At 27.9% G+C, this 23302-nt stretch overlaps 1 protein-coding gene across 1 annotated transcript in view; it reads right to left on the bottom strand.

The window, feature by feature from the left end:
* Positions 1–23302, bottom strand: part of Dop2R (dopamine D2-like receptor) — a 398237-nt gene that overhangs the window by 40078 nt on the left and 334857 nt on the right. The gene's annotated exons all lie outside the window — the stretch shown is intronic.

Raw genomic sequence — 23302 nt, 5'->3', positions numbered from 1 at the left:
GTTTGAAATACGAATTAGACTCTTGTAGAAGCGAATAAAAGTGAGGACGCAATTGAAGGTGATTTTCGAAAAAGTTTACCCTAAATAACAAATAGTTTGTATTTCTAAAGATAAAATGTTGTTCTAAAGAATTTATAATTAAATCTTACGGAAACGAGTATACATAGTTTATTTTTCATCAATTGTATTAGTTAATGATTAAATGAAACTATAAATTTCTGCACATAATCGATTCTGTAGGAAGAAAAATAAGGGCTGTTTAATATTTATAAACAAGTACAAATATATTATTATAAAGTTTCTTTAGTTCGAGAACTTAATATTATAATAATATAAAATATGTTCCTAGAACTATAGGTAAAATTTATTACTTCTTTAGAAATCATAATTAATATTTAAACTAAGAAGTTATGATAATAAACGATATTATTTTACTGAAAAGTAATAGTAATAAACAATAAAGTTTGTTGAAAATTTTTAGAAATAAAACCAATAATATTTTTGAAATATAACAACACAGAGAAAAAATAATGCTGGTATTTTACATATTAATAAATTCAATATTTGTTACAAAAATAATACTGTATTTGTTAATTTATAATTTTAAATAAATATATAAAAAATTAAACAATGATAAAAAGCATATACTTTTTATCTATTATTTATACTGATTGAGATAAATATAAAACATTTATGAGAAGAAAAATATGTATAACACCGATTACTACTGCGGAAATAAATTTATTACAAGGGTGAGTAAAATACCACACATAAAAACGATTTCTTTATCAAAACCTGGACAATTGCACAGTCGCGCACAGTGTAAATAAAATATTTTGTCACCATAAAAATGTATTGTTATATTTATATATTTATACGGCTTGTAGATAACAACTGCACTGTTTAAATCTTTACTTTTAATTAAAATCTTACAGTCGTTAAATATTTGAATCAAGATTAATTAAATATCCCTGAGCTTCACACTAAGTTTATCTAAAAATAATCTCATTAAATAATCATAAGAACAACAATGCATTTAAGTTAAAAATTTTTAATACTATTTTTTTAATGTATAAATATTGTGTATAAGTCTTATTTATTTATTATTTAATATTTTTTTTAATCGATAAACAATGATATCAAATATCTTAACATGTGAATTTATTGTATTTAAAAAGAAACAGTTTTTCTTAAAAAATAAACTAACAAACAATTTAAAGCAAAATTAGTCACATTATAAGACATAAAAACTATCAAGTTATTTTACCATATATACATATACATAAAAAAATATTTTGATATTTAACCCAAGATTAACAATTTTAAAATGCGTATGGAGTTGTTATATATGTACCAGTTACAATAATAATAATGTAAATAGTAAATGCGAAACCTTTACGTCGTAAAATCAATAATCTTGTTTCCAGTCCAAGTAAATCCATTATGGTTAACGGTATCCATGGAAATAAAGCAATGAATCAATAAATATATTAATTTAAAAAATATGTTTGAATATTATCGTTGCTTTATATTTTTACTTTTTTAACAAAAGTTGTATTATATGTGCTTTCTAAAGGTTGCATTAGAAAATAAGTAATTTAATATGATTTGGGGAGCAAAATAAATTTGTTCTATTTATCGATTATAGTTATTATGTATTATATATGTGTTGATATTTGGTTAACATTCAATTTTAAATGTGAAATTTATAAAATATAAAAACCTTAAGCCGTTTAATATTATTTTTACGAAAATTGCTATTTGATAAAATTGCCAGTATTATTAAGAATAATATTGTACAAAATATATTTAAAGATTGTGTCTCAATAAGTACGTGGGCATTATAGTTAAATATTGAAAATAATCGAATTTTTTAATAATATTAAAACCAGAAATTCGCCAAATAGATAATAACTAGCCACTACTTATAAATAAATGTATTATAAACCTGAACAAAAATTGTAAGCACAGATAAGAAAAAAACGTACTGTACCAAGCTATCGTTTCAATTGGACAAATAATAATTATACATCTACAGATATAATTATTTTTTTAGAAAATATTTTTACAGTTTAGGTGGTAAGAAATAAGCGCTAATTTAAATATATTAAGCAAAAATCCAAAACCAAAACCTGTGCCTCAGTTTAAAGGAATAATTTCTTGTTATTATTTTAAAACAATCTCCAATACATGAGATTAGTAAGCTAGTGTGGTTACGCGAAATATTTTTATAGTATTTTTTTTTGACAAAGGCAATGTTTTTTTTTATTGTATGCATTTAAAAGTTATGATTATTATAAAAAGCGTATTTTAATATATGTTTATAGCTTAATTTTGAATGACTTGTAATTTATAAAAAAAATATTACTATTGATACTCCACACCTAGCAAGCAAGTGTAAAATTTGATCTAATTTATTGATTGTTTATTAGGATTTTAACTTTTGTTAAAGAAGCGTTTTTTCATTGAATAGCGGTCTAGAGACTGCAACAGTAACATACCATTAAAAGCAAGGATCTAAAACACATCTAGTATATAATTTTAGCTTGAGTTAAAGTATGAAAAGCTAGAAATGTATTTTACAACACGTGTTCACTTTAGAGAGGTGGTAGCAATGTTTGTCTACATTTCGTAAATATATTAGATACGATGAATGTTCAACAACTATTCTAACTTTCATGAATATAAAAAAATACTTAAAAAATAAATTGACATATTTTTAGTAAAACAATGTGTTTTAACACAAAAAACTTAAGTTTTAATTATTTTAAAACAGCGCCGGGCGTGAACGTTGATTATATAAATACACGGTGAAAGGGTTGATAGCCCTCTCTAATTATTATTTAATTAAATTTTTAACAAGTAATTATAAAAAGTATTAAAAAAAATATGTTTAGACTTAGTCATGAGTTCAACAATAAAATATTACTAACACGAAAAAAGGGAAAAATGTATTTTTATTTTATATTGTATCAACCAACTGTATCGATTATAAAAAAATAGCTAACGATAATTTTACACGGGATCGAGTGCTCATTACTTAGTGAAACATTTCAATAAAATATTTACACTTTAAAGTAACATACGTACTAAAAAACGAGAGGCGAAGATATATTTACAGTTTTTAATAACATTAAAATAGCAAAATAGTGATTACGACAGACGATGCTTCATGTGTGATCGATTGCAATAAAAGTTTTATTTCTATATACCAGCAAGATGATAAAAATCTAAACTTTTTATAATACCACTGCATTATCCACCAACATGTTATATGTTTAAAGAGACTTGATACAATGTTATAAAAAGTTGTCATAAAAAGTCGATTTTTCACGAGGTTTTTAGAGTTATTAGAAGAAACAATAAGTTTCTCTCTATGCAAAATAAAAAAAATATTTACTAAAAACCAGCTAAAATATTACGCTGTATCGAGTATTGCTTATCTAGTAAAAAAATATTTGCTTTTAATAAAATACCAGTAAAAAAATGCTACTTAAAAATATTGTAATTTATGCATTATGCAAGTCTGCAGGTATAAAACTAGTTCGGTCGGACTATCGCAATTAAAAATACAATAATAATAAATCCCTAATAATTTACATTAAATAAGCATAAGTAAAACCAACTCTTCTTGCGGATATTTTAAAAATAAAAACGCATGAATATTGTCTTCAAAAATAGATTTTCAATTCGATCTTTAGATGCAGATAAAATAAGTTAACAGAGATCAGGGAGAATTTAATCTAAAATACTCAGATTAAGCAGTTCTTCATCACTAAGAAGATTTATACGATTAGTGAGACTAAAAAAACATATTAAAATTTTTAAATATGCATTGAGTTATAAGCAAAAAGGTTCGCAAATACTGTAGACAAATTGCTACCTGTGGGTACAAATTATATCAATTCGACTACGACTCTCAATGATGAGGAATGCGTCAAAGATAAATAATATAGTTTCAGGAATTTTCACACCCATTCAATAATGCAATACACACTCTTTCGGACAAAATGAAATAGGCCGAATTTCAAACATTCCCGTCACGACCTAAATACGAATTGTCTGTTTCCTTTGCGCACTTTCCAAAGACGGAAAATGCGGTCACGGGCATTGCACGCGCTTTTCCCCGTAACAAATGGTCCCAACAGAGTGCTGCTCTCTTTGCATTGTCCGCCTTTATTTTCAGCGGCGCCGAAACGTAAATTACGGCACTTTTGTCCGCACAATTTATTATTAATATCAACAGAGGGACGCGACACACGTTAAAATTATCGCCGTCGTGTCCATAAATCCACTTTTATTACTCGCAGAAGTTTATTTAAATTAAAACGACTCATTGCCACAGCAACAGCGCCACCGCGCGATGACAATTTTGGTCGCAAAAAATGTATTTGTATATTACACTCTTTATTGCCTTTCATTATATGAACAATAAAGTCCTACTGTTGGTTTTAATGTTGATTTAAACGAGAACGGTAAATAAAATCGGGTGCGGAGTGAACAGCGGGTAAACAAATCGAATTGTATTGTATTTTTCCTATATATTTTATTAATTTACATCGCAAAAGCAGCTTTAACCGTTTATCTAATAAAATAATATAATTGTATAGGATATGAAATACAAAAAAAATGAGATAAAAATGTTATTGAATCATTTCAGCGTGTTTTTAAAATTATTTATTATGTTATCCCTTTTACTGATGACGTCACGTGTGATTGAGTGAGTGGATACTGGGAACTTATATTAAATGTTATTGAATTGAAAGTATTTTAGAGTATTCGCGCAAAATCGTATTTACTCTCTCTCTATAAAAATACCTGGTGTCACAATGGAAGTAACCTTTTTGCATCGCCAAGTGTGACGTTGACACGTTTTCCAGATATTTTACAGATTAGGCGAATATGACTTGACGTAGCGTATACTGAATACAGCATACTTTTAACTGCAAGAGTGCTTAAGATCAACCACGGCTAGTAGGGCAAATCTATTTTTTTTAAATATTTGCTATAAAAAAACATACAATCATCGAATTAAATAGTTTATTCTCACTGTTTCAAATATCGCTGTAACGTTACGCAGTTATAATTTTTAGCGTCTTTAGTGTCATATGTTTGCAATATATTGTTTTATTTATATCATTCGTGTCATTGCCTAAGCCAGAAAAAAAAACTAGTTGACTTGGAATGTCGTGCTTTTAAAGCAGTATTGAATGTAACTTATTTTATTATCAAATTAAATAACATAGCATTATGTTTATTTAAGCGATGCTATTATGTCTTTACTATAAAAAAACATTTTTAATCGTCATCAATTGAATAAGCATTTAACAAGATATGCAAAATACAACGAATTTATTTTGCAAAAATAAAATAATGAAAATTATTTAAAACTAAATTTAGTTTATCGTATTTATTAACTATAAAATATAAAAATATTTAAGATAAATCATTTAAGTCGTATATTGTTGTTGTAACGTTATTTTCTAAAAAGTTGAGCACATTGGTAGTAACATCAATAGGCAATTTAATAGCAAAGAAAATAATTTCGAAATATTTTATTTGTCTCTACACAGTTATTATTAAACTATTTAGATTTCCAATGCCCTTGCTAAATTTAGGTTTTTAGAAGGCGCAATATGTCATATAATAACTTCACTTTGGAAAATAGTGAATATTTTGTATAATTAAAAGCTTAGGTAAAAATAGTAACAGTGAGTTAGTTACTAAATGAGTTGATTGTTGTTTTGTAATATATATAAAATATTTAATTTACAACCATTTAAGAAAAATATAAACATATTTTAGCCACAACAAGCAATTTAAAATGTACGATAAATTGAAAGGAAGTAAACGATTTTCTTCTCTAGTTTTTATTTTTCTCTTCTTAGTTGTATTGCTACGTGTGTTTACTTGTATAAAATATTACATTAATATACGAATACTATAATATTAATAATGTTTACTGTGACTAATGGAAGGTAATTTGATTTGCGCCCGATTTAGCTCCGTACCAATGAGTTCTAATTTGTACACGACCCAAGACAATGCCGCCCTGTTAAATTCTACAACGTTGTAAATGCGAAAACCGTTTACACAAAAAGAAAACCGCTACTAGAGTAACGAGCATAAATTATTCAGAGCTTAGTTTGTGACGTCTTTTTTGCTTTGCTACTACTCTCAGACCTAGTCCTCGTCTTTCAATTACATTTTTCTCAGTTGCTCGCAGATGCGACCAATTAATTCAGTGGGTAAGATTCTTCGCTTTTTGTGTCAGGCATCTCCAAACAATGCTTATTCTACTCTGTGTTTTATGTATAATATAATATGTACATACGTATTGTTCTTCAATGTCGGCGGAGGTTTTCGCGTCAAACAAAAACCCTCTAATTAAGTGGGAATTTCAACATTTAATCGGGTTACTTTATGTTTAACTTGGTTCAAGAAATGAAAACAATTCGAACGGTTGGCGATTTTACAAGTTAGTTGATTAAAAACCACGTTGAATAACGTTAAAGTTCGGCAGTAATTTTGACGTGAATTTTACCTAAACTATAGTTTAACAACGATATACATGTATGTATATCAGCGACTCACCTTGAGTTGTAACTGGAAAATAAAAGGTATGATATTGTATAGCTTTATGTTTACTCTCATAATTCATAATAAATGTGAAGCAAAATAATGAAATGCCAGTCGTAAACGCAAACAAGAAGTCACTATTAATGAGATGTAATGAACAAGTCTTTTATGCTCTATTGTAGTTTATAAATTTAATCAGCTTTCATTTTGATTTACTAAGAGTTTTATTGTATATTATTATCGCGAAAATGAGAAAAGAGTTCACAATGAAATACTGCATCTGCCCCGAGACGTTATTGTCCCATAAGTATCACCGAAAAAACTACTCTTAGTTTGGAAAGGACGCGCTATAGACAGTACATTCTATCCTGCGCACATTATTATTGTTTTTGAACCATTTTTTTAACGTACGCTGTCTTCATGAAGCGATGCAATTGGCTCGCAAACATCTTCATCTGTGATTCGCCAGAGAAAGAGATATCAGGAGATTGTATCGACACGATAAACATCAGCGGATCGTTAAGAGAGTAACACGAGAACACATCATCACAATTTCAGTTACTCCTCTGACATAACAGCCGATAATAATTCAACTCAACACGACAGCGATTACTCTCCAACTTAGCTACATTCGTGAAACGTCAATATTTTTTAATGTGGTGAATTGTACATATTAGAAATAAACTGTTACAATTTTTAGCGGCTATTTGGCTGTAAAATTATACTCTGGTCTCAAAACCAGAAAATTATATTATCAAGATGAAATGAAATATATTTTAATAAAAAAAATGTTAGCATCAAAACAACCCATCACAAGCTGCAAGCAGTTATAATGTTAATGATGTAAGTCAATCGTTCTTATATTATAATAGTGTGAAAAAATTATCATTGCTTTATATTTAATATTTCAAAATGATACATAAATTCCATAGAAACAGAAAATATCGTGTGTGGTTATTTGAATATTTAAAAAATGTAAAATATTCGAAAAAACGCAAATTTTGCGGAACCTCAAAACTTTCAGCGCCTGCGGCGTTGAACTTTTAGCGTCGATGGTTGTTATTGGCAGCTCATGATTATTATCCACCATAAATTTCGCAAGAATTTCATTATCGGCGAGAACCTGCAAAATTACTACGCCGTCTATGCACGACGCTATTTATTTTTATTTGAGAGTTGCCAGGTGTAGAATATTATATATTATTACGTGGTGGCATAAATCCGAATAGCGGTAATAAGCGAAAAATAAATTTATACCATACATAGAAACACGCTGCTTAGATGAATTATACGCGTTCAATCTACATCATTAGAAGTTTTTGATGTTATTATATATCGCATAATATATTTAAGTAGTACGTGTACTTTAAGTTATTTTATGGGGTCTCAACGTCACGCGTGCGAGATTATTTACGCTTTTGCAGTCTGCGTTGTTTTTAACGAGATTTTATTTTATTACTTAAGTGATATAAAATACAGATTTAAATCTTAGAGAGAAATTTTTATTTACATTCTCAGATTATATTAGATTTTTTATCTACATTTTAAACGATAGCAATTATTTTAAACGACCGTAGACACTAATGAGATAAATATTTATTATAATGGAATTTTTTTACATAATAGCTGCATTATTTTTACGTAAACATGTTAATAATGAAGGCATTATTTGTTTAACGGTATATCAATTTTTAACAAAAAATAAGCAAACTCAAATTAAAATTTTAGAATATTAATTTTTTAAATTTGCTCCTATTATATAAAATCTTTATAATACGTCATCGTTTTCGCTTCCGTCATACTATATATACGCTGTGGATTATAGTATCTGTTTACATACAAACGAAGCCTATTATTACATATACGTAACAAACCTGATTTGTCGTTTTAGTTTTAAACGGTTTTCAAGCTTTGTTTTGCTTGTTTACAAACCGGATTATTTTTATGTATATTAAGCTAAGTTGTAAATCTATTTCTTAAATAAATTAAAAATTTTAAGTATTGTGAATTTAGTGATGTAACTTTAATAACTAATATTAAAAAAACTAATTATTTATGTACTGCGCAAATTCACGCAGTAACGCGGTTACGGGCATAAATGTGCAACCGCATATTTCTCGAACGCGCCCGTGTGATTTTCATAATATTTAAAAAAAACAGAATAAAATATCAAAACGAATAAAAAATATTTTTTTAAGCCCAAAAAGTTGAGGATCCGCTAATCGCACAGTCGCTAGTTTTGGTACCTTACTACAGTGAGATACCGACAACTAGTCCATATAAATATAAAAATGTAAATGCAACTTAATGTAGAAAATAAATAGCACACTAGGATAATGTTTATAAAGATTTTATCTAAGTAATCAATATTTATAAAATAAATACGTTGTTTTAAATATAGAATTATTATTCCAATAGTTTAAGTCCTGCTCTTTCATTCATAATGGAATATGAAATAAAAAATATACTAAGTGAGAGGAAGCTTCGTATTTTAATAATTTCATCCTTGCGATACACTCTCGTTTAAACTTTCATCGCCGGCTTTGCGTTAAAGTAATCTTTGACTTCAATTTCACCTGAGCCAAAAAGTCGGTACATCGTAAAACGGACAATAAAACCTCTTCTGTCTTTCACCGTGTGCCGTTTAAGTAGTTTACACAATACGAGGCAGTTTATATTTTATGGTCTTAGTCTATTTGTTTTATGCGAGCCATTTGTCAGAAATTCGTAAAATTATTTATGTTGTACAGGTAGTTTCTTTAATTTTCGATTAAAAATATACGATTGATCAATGGTATGAGTCACTCTTATCAATTGAAAGCCATGACTCTAAATCTTAACAAAGCATGACTTTTTACAGGATTTATTGAGTGGCGTTCATAACTGTTAGTTAAAGACCACAACTTTTTTACATGTTTTACGCCTCTAAAATGACTTTACTAGCATAGGTATCAAAAATATATATTATTGGTGAAAATGTATTGCAATATAATTTCACTGAAATCCAAGTAAAAGTATGTTTTCACTGGTAATAATGTAACATATGCATAAAAATAATATATGAATTGGCAGAAATGGTGCATAGATTATGAAATGACCTCACAGAATGTAGAGCTTTTAATAAATATACTATATAAATAAAAATGGTAAAATTGTATTAATAATCTAGTTACTTTTTATTTTTAAAAATAAAAAATAATGACAAAATTGAAAATCTGAAAAACGTGACTTTGTAAGGAAAAAAGTAATTTATCTGAAATAGGCATGTGATTTTACATATAAACCAATCATCTTATCAGCACATAGCCAGTTGTCGCAAGGTGTTAGCAAGGGAGGCAAAGTGTATTTGATGGCACTCAAGTATCGTATGGGATTTGTGCGTGAGCTGCATAAACATATCGCGGGAGCTTAAAGCTCCGCTTCTCGTAATAAGTTTAGCGCGTATCGTGGGGTAATTGCAGCGGCGATTGGTCGTTTCATGGTTAAGGGCGTATTCGCGCCGGATCGCTCGGTCGTTAATTGGTTTTGCAAAAGTTGTGCCCGAGACGCATATAAAATAAAAATTGGGGCAATAAAAAAAAAGTTAAAAGCTCGAGGGCGAGTTAACAGTTGGGAGCCTGAGGAGATGCGAGCGGACGTAATGGATTTTATACTTTATCAAGCTATTGAACTTTAAATTATTATTTTTACATAGTCCTTGCCAATGTTTAAAAACTATATTTATTATGTGGTAAGTTGATTTCTTCTTAATTAAAACAACTTTTATTATGATTTTTGTTCCAAAAATTTTTAAATAAAAGATTTTAATTTTTTTTTTAGGTAGTTGTATAAAAGTCATATGTGCAATAAATATATAACTTATTTTAAAACCTTTTAACCACTATTATTACGGTAAAGCTGAGAGTAAACTATTTATATAAGGACGAAATAGCGTAGTCTGTAACGTCTTAGACTAGTAACTCTGAGGTTGCGGGTTCGAGCCCCGGCAGCAGTATTCAAATTTTCAATTATAAAAATGAGTTATTAAATTATTGTTTTTTTCTGTTTGATATTTTTCTTATAAGAGTTTATTATATGAATGATTACGTAAAAATATAATACAACTCATGTATTAATATATTTATTTATACATATATTTTAACATCACTCCTTGATTATAAAACTTTAAGTTTTAAATTCGCCCCAGCTCTGTAAACTATCGTATATGTTTTTCTCTCTTTACCATTTCCAGTCAACTGCCAAGAAATATTTTAACATCTTTGTCCCTTAGAGACCTTTGTAACAAAGCTACAAATTTTGCTAGACTCGTGTTTATTCAGCCATTTTATACTGATTTAATATATCTTGCAAGTTTAATTTTTATTATTTTTATTTATTATTAAAACTATCTTAACGGTTAAGAATCAGATATGTATGTATATATTTTCATTATAAAGTCGAAACACAAGTAAATTTAATTCATATCTATCTGCATTTTGAGAGATTTATTATATACAATATATCTAAATATACTTTTTAATTGTGCAATTTTTTATAAAGCGTATATGTGTATTTTTCGTTATTTTTCCCAATCGGGAAAACCAATGGAATACGACTATTGTTAGAAAAAATCCACAATCGAAATTGGCTTTGTGCGCCACATGCCATTTAAGCCGATAGTCACACATTTAAATTCGCACATTTTAAACGCGTGATAACTTTTCAGCTATCGTGTCAATACAAAGGATATTGATACATATAGCCATATAAAAGTCATCCTGGTTTTAGTTTAGTCAAAAATTAACCACATACATAATAAATAGTATTTTAAAACATATAATAATATTTAAAATATATTAATCATCTGTGATATAAGTCATAGTCAATGATTGTATTAGCTAAATAATTGTGATAAAAATTACACATAAACAAAAAATACTCTAAAATTGTTCACCCTTACGCTGTGAATTGTAAAGAGAACTGCGATAAGTTCGAGAGCTATTCCAATTGCCAAGAGTCACTCGAACGCGAAAATTCTTAGTCACCCACGACAGTGGTATTTACTTGTCGTGTTTTTTGAATGCAAAAAACGTTACCATTTTACATATATAGACAGCAGCAGGTAGCCTAGGTAAGTTTAATTTTATTTAAATAAATCTTGTGTGACACATCTAGGACTTGACCCACCACGTACTTGTCAGATGAACCGAGATGTTAGTGCTAAAACTCTTGGGGTCACGTGCTGCTTTTGTCCAAGTGGTAAGTTAGTTCGGTTGCAACAGTACTCTTGGTATTGCACAACTTTTCACATTTTCCAACGTAAAATCGGTTAAGTTTAAACACAAACAGAGAACGAGCGAAAATCTCTAAAAACATCCAATTTGCTGGTATACGGTATTAAATGCCATTTTTATTTTTATTTATTAATTAACTCTGCTTTCGAGTAATTTAAAAAATAAATCATTAAAAAGTTTTAAATTTGCAAATTGATATTCAATGGCGTATATAATATAGTTAAAAAGTTACACTGAGCTAAAACTCGAAGAACATAATATACAAAACCTCGTGTAAGCTTTTCAAAGTAAATTAGTATTGTTTTTAAAATTATTATATTAAATATCAATAATCTATTGATTCTTAAAGGTCTAGTAAAAGTATAAAAAATATAAGATTCATCAGATTTTGTTAAAAATGCATCAAAAGTCATGACCAAATGATGTGTTGCTAGTTCTTACATTAATTACATTTTCCAGTTTCTTAAAATTATTATCTTAGTCTAGATTATTAGGCTAATTACTTTTAAAGGAAAAGTTGACAAAAACCTCTTTGTTTACATTGATTATTATTATTTGTATGTAGTATAGTGACGGAGCAAAGTGAAAATTCCTATTTCACTGTATTAAGAATCGTAATTACAACACAAATGACACTGCATCATATACTTTGAAGTCGTAAAGTATAATGCACTGAACTTTATGCTTTAAAAGCCGTCTTTCGACAAAAGAGCTTTTGTTTGTTTACGCACAAAATCCTTTTATAACGATATATTATGCTTCATAATGGCAGTGTTGAAGGTTAAAAAAGAAACATCATAGGTGCAATAAATATAAACACATTTATGTGTCCCTAGAGGACGTTAAAATTTGGTCACCGGATTCGGGGAACTTTTTTTATATGCGAAAATGGGCTTCACCTTAGTGCCGATGATAATACATATTTTTACCATCAAAATTTTGGCTTTAATGTCACATTTAAGGGATAACTTAATAAGCATGTAATTTATGAAGCAGAATTTTTACTCGTTTGGTAATAATTTGTATCCGGCGCTCCAGTTTATATTTACAGTTCTGATGTAACCGATGCTATTATTTTTTTATGGACGATTTAACTGAAATAATTTTCAATTTATTGTGTATTTTTATTATAAAAATGTCTTTATTATTTTACTTTTGTGATAATATTAAATATTCTGTGGCTTCATAAACTTTATCGCATTTCCAGTACATTACATACAATATTTTTAATTCAATATAAAATAATGAAGAAGTTAATAAAATATAAGTTTTTAGGATCAATACAAATAAAATAAATAATTTAATAATGTAAGCTTTTAAAATATGTTATTAAAATTTATCTTAATAGAAAATGTTTGTCATATCAAATACCAAACATGACTGGAATGTTTAATAATTTAATTTTGAGCTCATAAGTTTAGTATTTTATCGGAATGTTGAAAATATGATAGTTTTTATATAGATATGTTTTTTATCCTACTCTCTGTTTTTATTTTAAACAGTTTACATAATATTATTTTAATCCATATTAGGTTATTATAATAAAAAATATTATGTAGGGACACCATCCAATAAATGCATTTAAGAATTGTAACTAAGAATACAGATAAGCTTCCATTCTTCTCAAAGCACTATGGGGTTTCACAACAATAACTTTATAATCCGATTTCATTTCCTTCGTCTAGAACCAACAAAAGGTAACACACGAAAAGGCGCTCGCCTATTGAAGAGAATTCAATAGATAAAGATATAATTGGGAGCAAAAATAAAATCAAATAATAGCCATTGTGAGTAAAGGTTATATCTGATAAATAATGTATTATGTTTCAACGCTGAAATTAAATATTTAATAAAGTGTAGTGTTAGTAAAATATATAAATAATATAAATATTTATACAGTTATAAAATTCAATATAGCTTATTTTATTGTTAAAAATCTTGGACTCCTTTAAAAAAAATTATATATATTATATATTACTATTTACAAAATTATAAGTTCCTTTATTTAGATGATTTGTTTTAAAATATAGGTAATGAAAATTATATTATAAATATCTGTATATTTCAACCTTTTTTTGTGACCAGATGCAAAAAACACTCAAAAAATATTATCTTAAATTACTATTAGACAAAATTTGCTATATGCATAAGTTTTATAATTTTAATACAAAAACTTTTATTTTTATTATTTTAATTGCTCCAGCTTTATATGAATTATAAACTATAGTCTATAATAATTTAAATATATAAATAATTCTCATCTTAAATGGTTACCATTTGATGTAATTGTTTAATTATGTTTTTAATTAATAAGTATTGTTACGCGGTTCGTGATTAAATTTTCAATTAATTTTAAAGTTAAACTTTTGGATTAAATGTGAGATTATTACACTGAATATTATTTTAACTATTATCTAAATTTACAATTAAAGCATTACATTTCTTTATATTCGACTGGAATTTTATCTCAACTACCATCCCGCCCAAAATTACTCCTCATTTCGCTTAATACCGCAACTCAGTGTTATTATATTAATTCAATGATAATATAATTATATAATAAAAAAATCCAATCACGGACGCCTAATTGAGTCATAGTCCTTGATGTCGTTCACATTAGGCCGAGTGTATTTCATATTTTCAGGCGGGTGACTTTGGGTTTTCAGCCACCACTAATGAGCACCGAACGCTAATTGAATCACTAATCACCAGAATTTATTTTGGATGCGATTCACTCGGTCTTGCTTACCTTAATGCTATAAAAAAGTAGGAATTTTATTGCTGATGGCACTGAATTCGCAATTAATTCAGTCGTTTTGCGAGCGACGCTTCCTGCATCGGAAAAGCTGATTTTCCTGCAGAACGCGCCAACAAATTGCACGTGGAAAATTGTGTTAGTAATCTGACTTAAAAACTTTTAACTTTTGCTCTTTAGTTGCTTACTTTTACTTATAGTTATTAACGCACAGATTTCGTAAACAAGTTAAGTGTTATATTTAATGTATATTAAATATTCTAAAGCTAGAAAAAATTTTTCTCACGATTTGCCTAAAGAGAATATTTAAAAAAAACATATGTTTTATATTAAATTATTAGTTAAACTTATCATGAATAGGAGCAATACAATATATTAACCCTTTGCGCTCGTAAGTCGACTATGTGTCGACATCGTATTTCAAGCGTTGCACTCGAACGTCGACAATATGTCGACAAAACTTTGAATGCATTTATTGGCTTTGTGTTCAAGCAAATTTTGAAAATTTAAATTTATTAATATCAAAAAGACTTCTGCTAAACACATTTCAGTAATATTGAATTTTTAACTTATGCAAATAACTCAATAATTTTAAATTTACAAGTGTAAGTTTATTGTAAAATTTTTCATCGGAACATGGTCAAAGCGCGCGGTGTTAGGACGGCATCGCGCTAGACTGACAGATTTAGGTTGTCAATTATTACTCAAAAACTGATTTTTTCCTTCAAAGGGCATCTATATTTTTATGATATGGGATGAAACGGGATCATATGCTCTAATTGTGCATAATTATTACTTTATATTGTGTGTCTGTTATGAAATAAAAATAAAAATTTTAAGATGGAAAAAAGAGCGAGATGCCGTTATGCAAGCAGAGCTCGCTTACTCGCTCGCACTAATAAAACGAGCGATTGACAACTATCGACCTGGGTACTCAACTCAAATGATAATATTGGTCTCGACACATTTAATTTATTTTCGAGCTAGTAAATTACTAAACTATATAAAACAGAATTAGTAATCTGTGTTTTAATTATTTATAAATACATATATTGATTTTATTTTAAAAATTATCCATATAATTACGAATGACGATATAATAATGGATTTTTAAGGACGTGACGATGAATTTGATATTAACCGTGATATTATTACTGTGACAGTAATAGTATGCGTTTATGCTAAGACTATTTCTACCAATTTTAAATCTTGTCCAAGTATTTAAAGTTTCAAGTTTTAGGATAATCTTTTAATGTAATATTTTTTTATAATCAATTTATTTATATTTTTAAAAACTGTTCTAATAAATTCAAAACTTAAAAAATAAAGCCACGAGGCCAAACTACGCTGGTTCGCTCTAGATGTAAGAACGCCTGCCAATCCAAAACAGACCCCCACAAGAAAACAATGAAATATTTATCATTTCTGCCTCAAATGGGCAAATACATACGAAAACTTGTAGAATATTTGTCTAAATAGAAAATTTGATCATTTTCACGAAATATAATAAAACTTTACCGGCCCCACCTAATATTTTTTATGTACAAAAAAATTGGGTGGGGCCTTTCTCCAATTGCATTTAGATTATCACCACAGCTGATATTTTTGAGCGCCATTTCGAAATTTGTTAATATGTGGGGGCACATATTCATGCCATATTTTTAAAAATATTATGGTTCAAATAATTCTAGTGATTTACAGCCTTAAATTATACTAAAAAGCCATTTTATTAGGCTCAAATGTTTACGGCACCTTTAAATGTCTAATGAGTACTGGCGATTTTCTTGATGGCACCCATAGAAGTCATTCGCGGTGAAAGGGTTAAAAGTCTTGTAAGACATCTTTTTTCAGAGAGTTTTAGGATTGTATTGTACTTATATTAATTTATCCATATTTAACACTCGCCAAAAGCCGTTTATGCACAACATAATCAACACTTACACATTTAATTGGATAAGATTTAAAACACAGTTTGTAAATTAGTGATATCTATTATATATTCTTAACTATAATTACAGCTTACAATCAATAGATGTCGCTTAGCAGCTAGGGCCTAATTTTAATAATAGCGCATTCCTATTATTAAAATGTTTAGTTTGCTGCGGGGACCTGAACCGATAGCCTCTTGAATATCAGTTCAACGCCTTAAGGACTGCGACATTCCGGTTATACAAGACAATCTAAATATAAAGTTGTAAAATCGCCATGACGCACTTTGAAAGTCTCTCTGTAAAACATATGACTGAAGAATATAGACAAGGTTATTTTACTCGTCTAATACCATAGATCAGGGGTCAGCCAACCTTTTTTGTGAAGGACCAGATTGTAAATATTTTAAGCTCAGCGGGCCAGGAAGCAAAATTAAAATGAGCTTTATCATTTCTCTCAAAAATTCAAATGTGGTGTAAATTTTAAATATAAGCACTGTTTTTCTTTTTAGCTCAAAGTTCAATCTGTTAAGAAATCTCATGATATCTGCAGCAAAGGCTAATTCTCAAATCTATTTAATATCAGATGTTACACATTTTATTCGAAATTCACTTTAAAATGTACTTTGTTAACGTTTTTCAACTTTATTAATAATATTTTCATTTGTAGTTGTTCCATGCAAACTATTCATCAAAACTAGTTTTTCAGTTACTTAAACATAGCACTGACTGCTTGAATAAATAATTTAGTGCAAACCAGTAACTTACTATTTAGTTACTTACTGTTTGCAGAAGCCTTTAAAAATGGATAAATACTGCTACTATTTATACATAATCCTTTACTTATACAAAATATTAACTGTTTGGCAAAGGCTACATGTAATATTTGAAAGCCTGAATTCAGCAATGGTGTTAAGAGTCGAAAATAATTTAGATCTACCGAATTGAGTTAAAAAAAACTGCTATTTAGTTGTCTATTGATGTTACACACAATGTGCTTATCTTTTAGCAACTATTCTCGCCGAAAAACTGGTAGACGAACAAATCTATTGCAAAAGGCGTTACGTGGGCACTGAAGATGCTGTCAAATTTAAACTGCATAACGTCACAGTGAAATCCAAAGCATAGGAGCACCTTATAAGGTGATACCTAGCTAGCTGCTTAACTCGACGGTTGGCCGCTCTATTATAGCATACTTTGATTTTTTTAAATGTCAAATCTAACAATTACTTGCAGGCCGGATTAAAATAAGCAGAGGGCTGGATTTGGCCGTAATCTGACCTCTGCCATAGACAGTGAATATATTAAAAAATATCTAATTTAATTTGGCCTTCTTTTTCGTATTTTAAAAATCCCTATCCTAAGTGCACGTAAACGCAGGACAAATACCCCCTGGACATATATCGCCCATCAAAACTCCCCTGGACATTAACCCCCCCGTACAAATAATCTCCTGTGCAAATAATTAGTATTGATACTGATTATTCGTATTAAACATTATATTATTAAAATAATGACCATTTAGTATAAATACTAACAACTTATATAAAATACTTATCTTTATACATGGCGGGGGTTAATTGTCAGGAGGATTATTTGCATGGCGGGTTAATTGTCAGGGGGTTATTTGCACGAGGGGTCAATGTCCAGGGGGGTTTTGACGGGGGGTTATTGTCCAAGAAATATATTTCCAGGCGGTTAGTGTCCTAGAACCATATTTACTAATCTACATTATCTTTTATATATGGACCTTCGCTTTACTTTATTCGGAATCTCATTATCGGCAACTTAGCGTCAAAAGTGTTAAATTTTCTTTTAAAAATCATTGGTTAAATCGTCAAAATGTATCTTTTTGCTTAAAACATATGTACTGATGTGCATATTGTTTGTGTTTTATTTATTGTAAGGTGCATAACAATTTTTCGTATTATCTATGTTTTAAAAAATGTATTATATGTTATTATATGTTTTATTTAACTAACAGTATATTTTTTTATTTTTTATAATACGTTTATTGTATTCTGATTTTCTATAAAGTCTAAAACATGTTAATGGGAATATATTAACTATTTACCAGGAAAAAACAACAATTAAAAAAACTAAAAACTAAGGTTTTACTAAGAAAAAAACAACAAGTAAAAAACTTGTGCTCTTTGTAATTTTAATCTTGATTAAATTATATTGTAACCATTATTTTTTTGTATGAACGCAAATTGTTGATCGATTTTATGAGCGCTAAACGCTAAAAAACGAGCGCGATGCGCAAGATAATAAGCGCATTGCGCAAGATAATAAGCGCATTGCGCAAGATAATAAACGATAGGTGCAAAAAAATACAAGCAGTCCAATATTTTAATTATTCAGAATTCATATGACATCTAGCTATTTACAAATTTCTTAATGGTTATAAACCCCTGCCGCTACATCACTCAGCTGTTTTTTTAAATAATTTATTTATTTGTTTTACCGCGCATTTGATTGCGATGGACGAAAAATCATCGAAAAACATCATTACATTTACCTTCCTATACTTTGTATACCTAATACTATGTCATTTATTTTTTGTGAATAGTAAGTACAATTCTTCGTGAACACATTTCAATAAACTATTCTTTTCTAAGTTTCATGGTTAACGTTTTACAAATTATTTAAAAAAGTACAATAAAAAAAGTTATTTTCCGATTAAAGTATTTAAATTATAATATATTTTTAATATTTAATTTATTGTTTTTTCACTAAAATACTGACAAACTATCAATCTTTCGCTGTGTAAATTTTAATTTGTAAAAAGATTAATCAAAACATGTTTTATTTCATTTTTACTTCCAAAAATTGAACTTAAGAAAAATCTTGAAATTAAATACGAGCTGGCACTACCCCAACCAAAAAAAAAATACGAGTGCAAAGGGTTAAAAATGTAATAATTTAACCCTTAAGATGCATAAAACTGCTAAATTAAAATTTATATTTGATAGCTAGATCTTGATATTAAATGCAATATAACAAAAAGATTTTAGGGTAAAATTAAATAATTTTGTATTAATGATAAAAATAATAAATGCACTGTATCATTGATAAGTTTTAGATAAGATAACTTATTAAGAAACAATTTAAAAAGAGTTTTAGTTGTGGCAAAGCATTTTTATAATATATTTCACGTTGGCTATCAAATTAAATTTTTATGTATGTTTTTGTAAATGTTAATAAATTAAAATCGTTGTACATATAACAATAAACATTTATAAAACAAGAAATAATCAACTGTTTTAAAATAAAATTTTACAAAAAATATAATTAGAAAAAGTGACATTTAAATGACAATGCTCCTTAACAATTATTTTATAACTGTTTAAAAATTACCAAAAATAATTTAAAGATTTGTATGTTTTAATAAATGTTTTTTATTATAAACCTATTTTTATATTTAATTTCATAGGCTTCTAAAAAGCTATAATTTAAAAAATCACTGCAGATGTAAATATCAAAAATAAGCTGCTATATATTTTTGTAATGATATTTTACACCTTCAAATTCTAATTTTAACATTTATAAATAGATAACTTAATTTTAGTAAGTAAGAAATTTAATTTTAGCATATCAATTTATATGAAGAATATTAAAAAATTCTAGGCAGCTTATTATAAAAAAATATTTTCAATTTACACGACCTAAAAACGTTACTTTTCAATTTTTCACGTTAATTGGATATTTGTATCTCAAAAGTTTTACTTAATGAAATTCACAAAGTAGGATTTAACAATTGTAGTAAATATCCTGAATTATTTTTAATGTATTTTTTTATGTTAATACGATTACGTAGAATAGTAGTTTTTATACAATGTACATTTAATACTATGACTACAGAGCAAGAGACGTCGTTGCGAATAACCGGCGCTTTTGGTTTTCAGTCAAGTAAACTTTCACAAGATCACTAAATAATTCATCAACGAGCTTTAGAGCTTTGCTACCGGAACACGGCCAATTACCTTTATGCATATCACATATGAAATCGCACCTGTTATGTATGTATGTGTATACACAAAGATATATATTTATTGAATATTATAAATGAGATTGGCGGATGAAGCGCCACCAGTTGAAGTACTCTTGTCAAGGTCGCCAGAATAATAGTGCTATTTTTTCCGCCTTCACGTGTTTCCAAAGTTCCGTTTAGCCTTAAGCCAAATTAATCGGCCTTCAACATTACATAATAAATAATACCAACAGCTATTGAATACTAAGAGACACGAACCGCCTTAATTGCATCATTATCAATAAAGTAAAACAAACAGGCATCAAAATAATACTGTTTAAGTAAAGCCCTTACATAATAACGTATATGGCAAAAATATTCCTTGTTTCCAATTTTTAAATAAAAGTTCTGTCACTAGTAAAAGCTAATTATTGTAGATTTGTCATTTAAAAGTTAATATTTATACGTCAACTGTCTCTTGATACAACTAACCATCTCCGAATCTGTCTTATAAGTAAGAAATATACTGAATAAAGGGTATCAATATGCATTATAATTCATGTATCAATATCAAATTTACCGTTTAAGTGTATCATCAAGTAAGTCAATAGGCGAAACTGATGTCTACATATGTATATTATATATCTAAATTTAGTTTGGCCATGGTAGTGTGAGTTTGCGGCTACGCTCCCAGATGCGGGTAAGTCCATTACGGATGATGGAACTTGTGTGTTACTCAGACTTAAATATGTCAAGATCATATGACGGATAATATCCGACGTTTTATTTTCACCCTGAATTTATTATGCCTTGGGAGCATTTTGATTCAAGGCAAGAACTTAATCTTTTTTTGGATAATTACTAAGTTACATTAATGTCATTTTATTATATTAATTATAATAAATAAATAATTCCCTACATGATATTGTTTTTTTATGTAATACGAAAATCCATATATTACCCAGCATCCACGGGACACGTATCAAATCAAGATATCTGCGAAACGGATGATGAAATGAAGACCCACCCGTATCTAATGTATTCTGTATTACGTTCACCCGAATAGACGAGATGACGTATAAAATAAATACTATAATATATTTATTGTAATTTTTGATAAATAAATTATGATAAAATAAATTATTATATTAAGAGCGCTATGTTCCATCAAAAACCACTTTATTATTTCATTTTATACGGCAATGAAATGAAAATGCAGGAGAGGAAGAGTCACAAAGATTTTCAATCTGCGTGAAAGCATCACTCGCCTTGATAAGTGGTCGTACTTATAAACTTTTAAAGCTTTCGCCTGAATTCAACACTTCATCACCTGGATTTAAAACAGGTGTTCCAATATGTAATATATTTGAGTAACACAAGCATTTTTTGTAACGTCAGATTTATTACTTTAATAATTAAATAAATTATCTAAGCTTTTACTAAATTTATTAAAACAATTTATTATCAGAATATACATAAATTTGATTAAGATTTATAAATGAGACTATAAGGCAACTTAATTAATATTTGAAAATATTCTAAATATGTATACAAATTACCTAATTTGACATTTTGGTGTAATAAATAATTTCATTCAGATTATATTGTACATGTTTTTAAATGTACTTATCTATACACAAAGGCTTCATATTATTGAATTAGTAATACAGTTGTCAATCAAAAGCCGAAATAAAAAAAACTGCGAGTAACGCTCGAATCGCATGTTGCGTATATTCGAGATTAAACCATATTCCATTCATATTGAGTGACTTTGTGTTGCTTTTTGGCTTATGAGGCTTTGTTGGGGCACTCTTTTTCTTTTTTAAGGCTAACAACGTTTCCATTTTGCGAGTTAACCGCGCGTGCGGGGAAATTTCATTATTCATTTACTTGTCGATTTTTTTACATCCCTTATACGAGTCGCAGTGTTTAATTTTATATGTATATTTTTTATATGAAGAGAAAGGTAGGCTTTTAGGAATTTTATACGGATAATAAGATATATACACTGAAAAAAACAGAGAGCATACTTAATAAGACCGCAGAAAATCGGCAATGCACCCTTTTTTCTTAGCAAATGATCCATACTATATCAGGATAATAAATTAAGTTTGCAATAGAAGTATCTAATAATTATTTTATTATTAATAAAAAAATATTTAGTAGTTTTTTACTATAAAATATATGCAAAAAAATGTATTATTTATATAAAAAAATTGTCGAATGAAAAATATTATTTATCATGTATGTTAATAACATTCGTGGGCTACACATAAAAATTGTAAAGTGTACATTGATTGCTCAAATACAATATTAATATTAATAATAATATTTTTACTATGTTTAGATAGTACATCTTATTTAATAACATACTGTATAAAATACAACAATATTATTTTTATGCGATATAATAGTTAAATGAACATAAATTTCCATACTTATATTAAAATTAAAGTAGATGTAATACATGTGCTATTGTTTTTAACGATTTGTGTAAAACACTGAGTTGTACTTCTGTTCATTACGATCTTAATAAGTCAGTAATAAATTCGAAATATAAATAAATTATGATAAATGCTTAAAATCATAAACATATTTATCAATATTATGTAATGTCATAATTTATAAAAATTATGTTTTAAAGTTTCAGTATTTATAAAAAAAATGTTTTTTTTTATTTTTAATAATATATTTAGTTGTATTCTATATATTTTTAAATCAACTAAAATTGAATAAAATAAACTAAAACCAGTACAAAATATCTATTATATCATTTATTTTTTTTATTTTCAAG

The sequence above is a fragment of the Plectrocnemia conspersa genome, unplaced genomic scaffold (assembly GCF_051122295.1).
Source record: "Plectrocnemia conspersa isolate PC_06_02 unplaced genomic scaffold, ASM5112229v1 ptg000002l, whole genome shotgun sequence".
Lineage (NCBI taxonomy): Eukaryota > Metazoa > Arthropoda > Insecta > Trichoptera > Polycentropodidae > Plectrocnemia > Plectrocnemia conspersa.
Note: the sequence above shows the minus strand (reverse complement) of the source record. Positions and strands in the feature narration are given on the sequence as shown.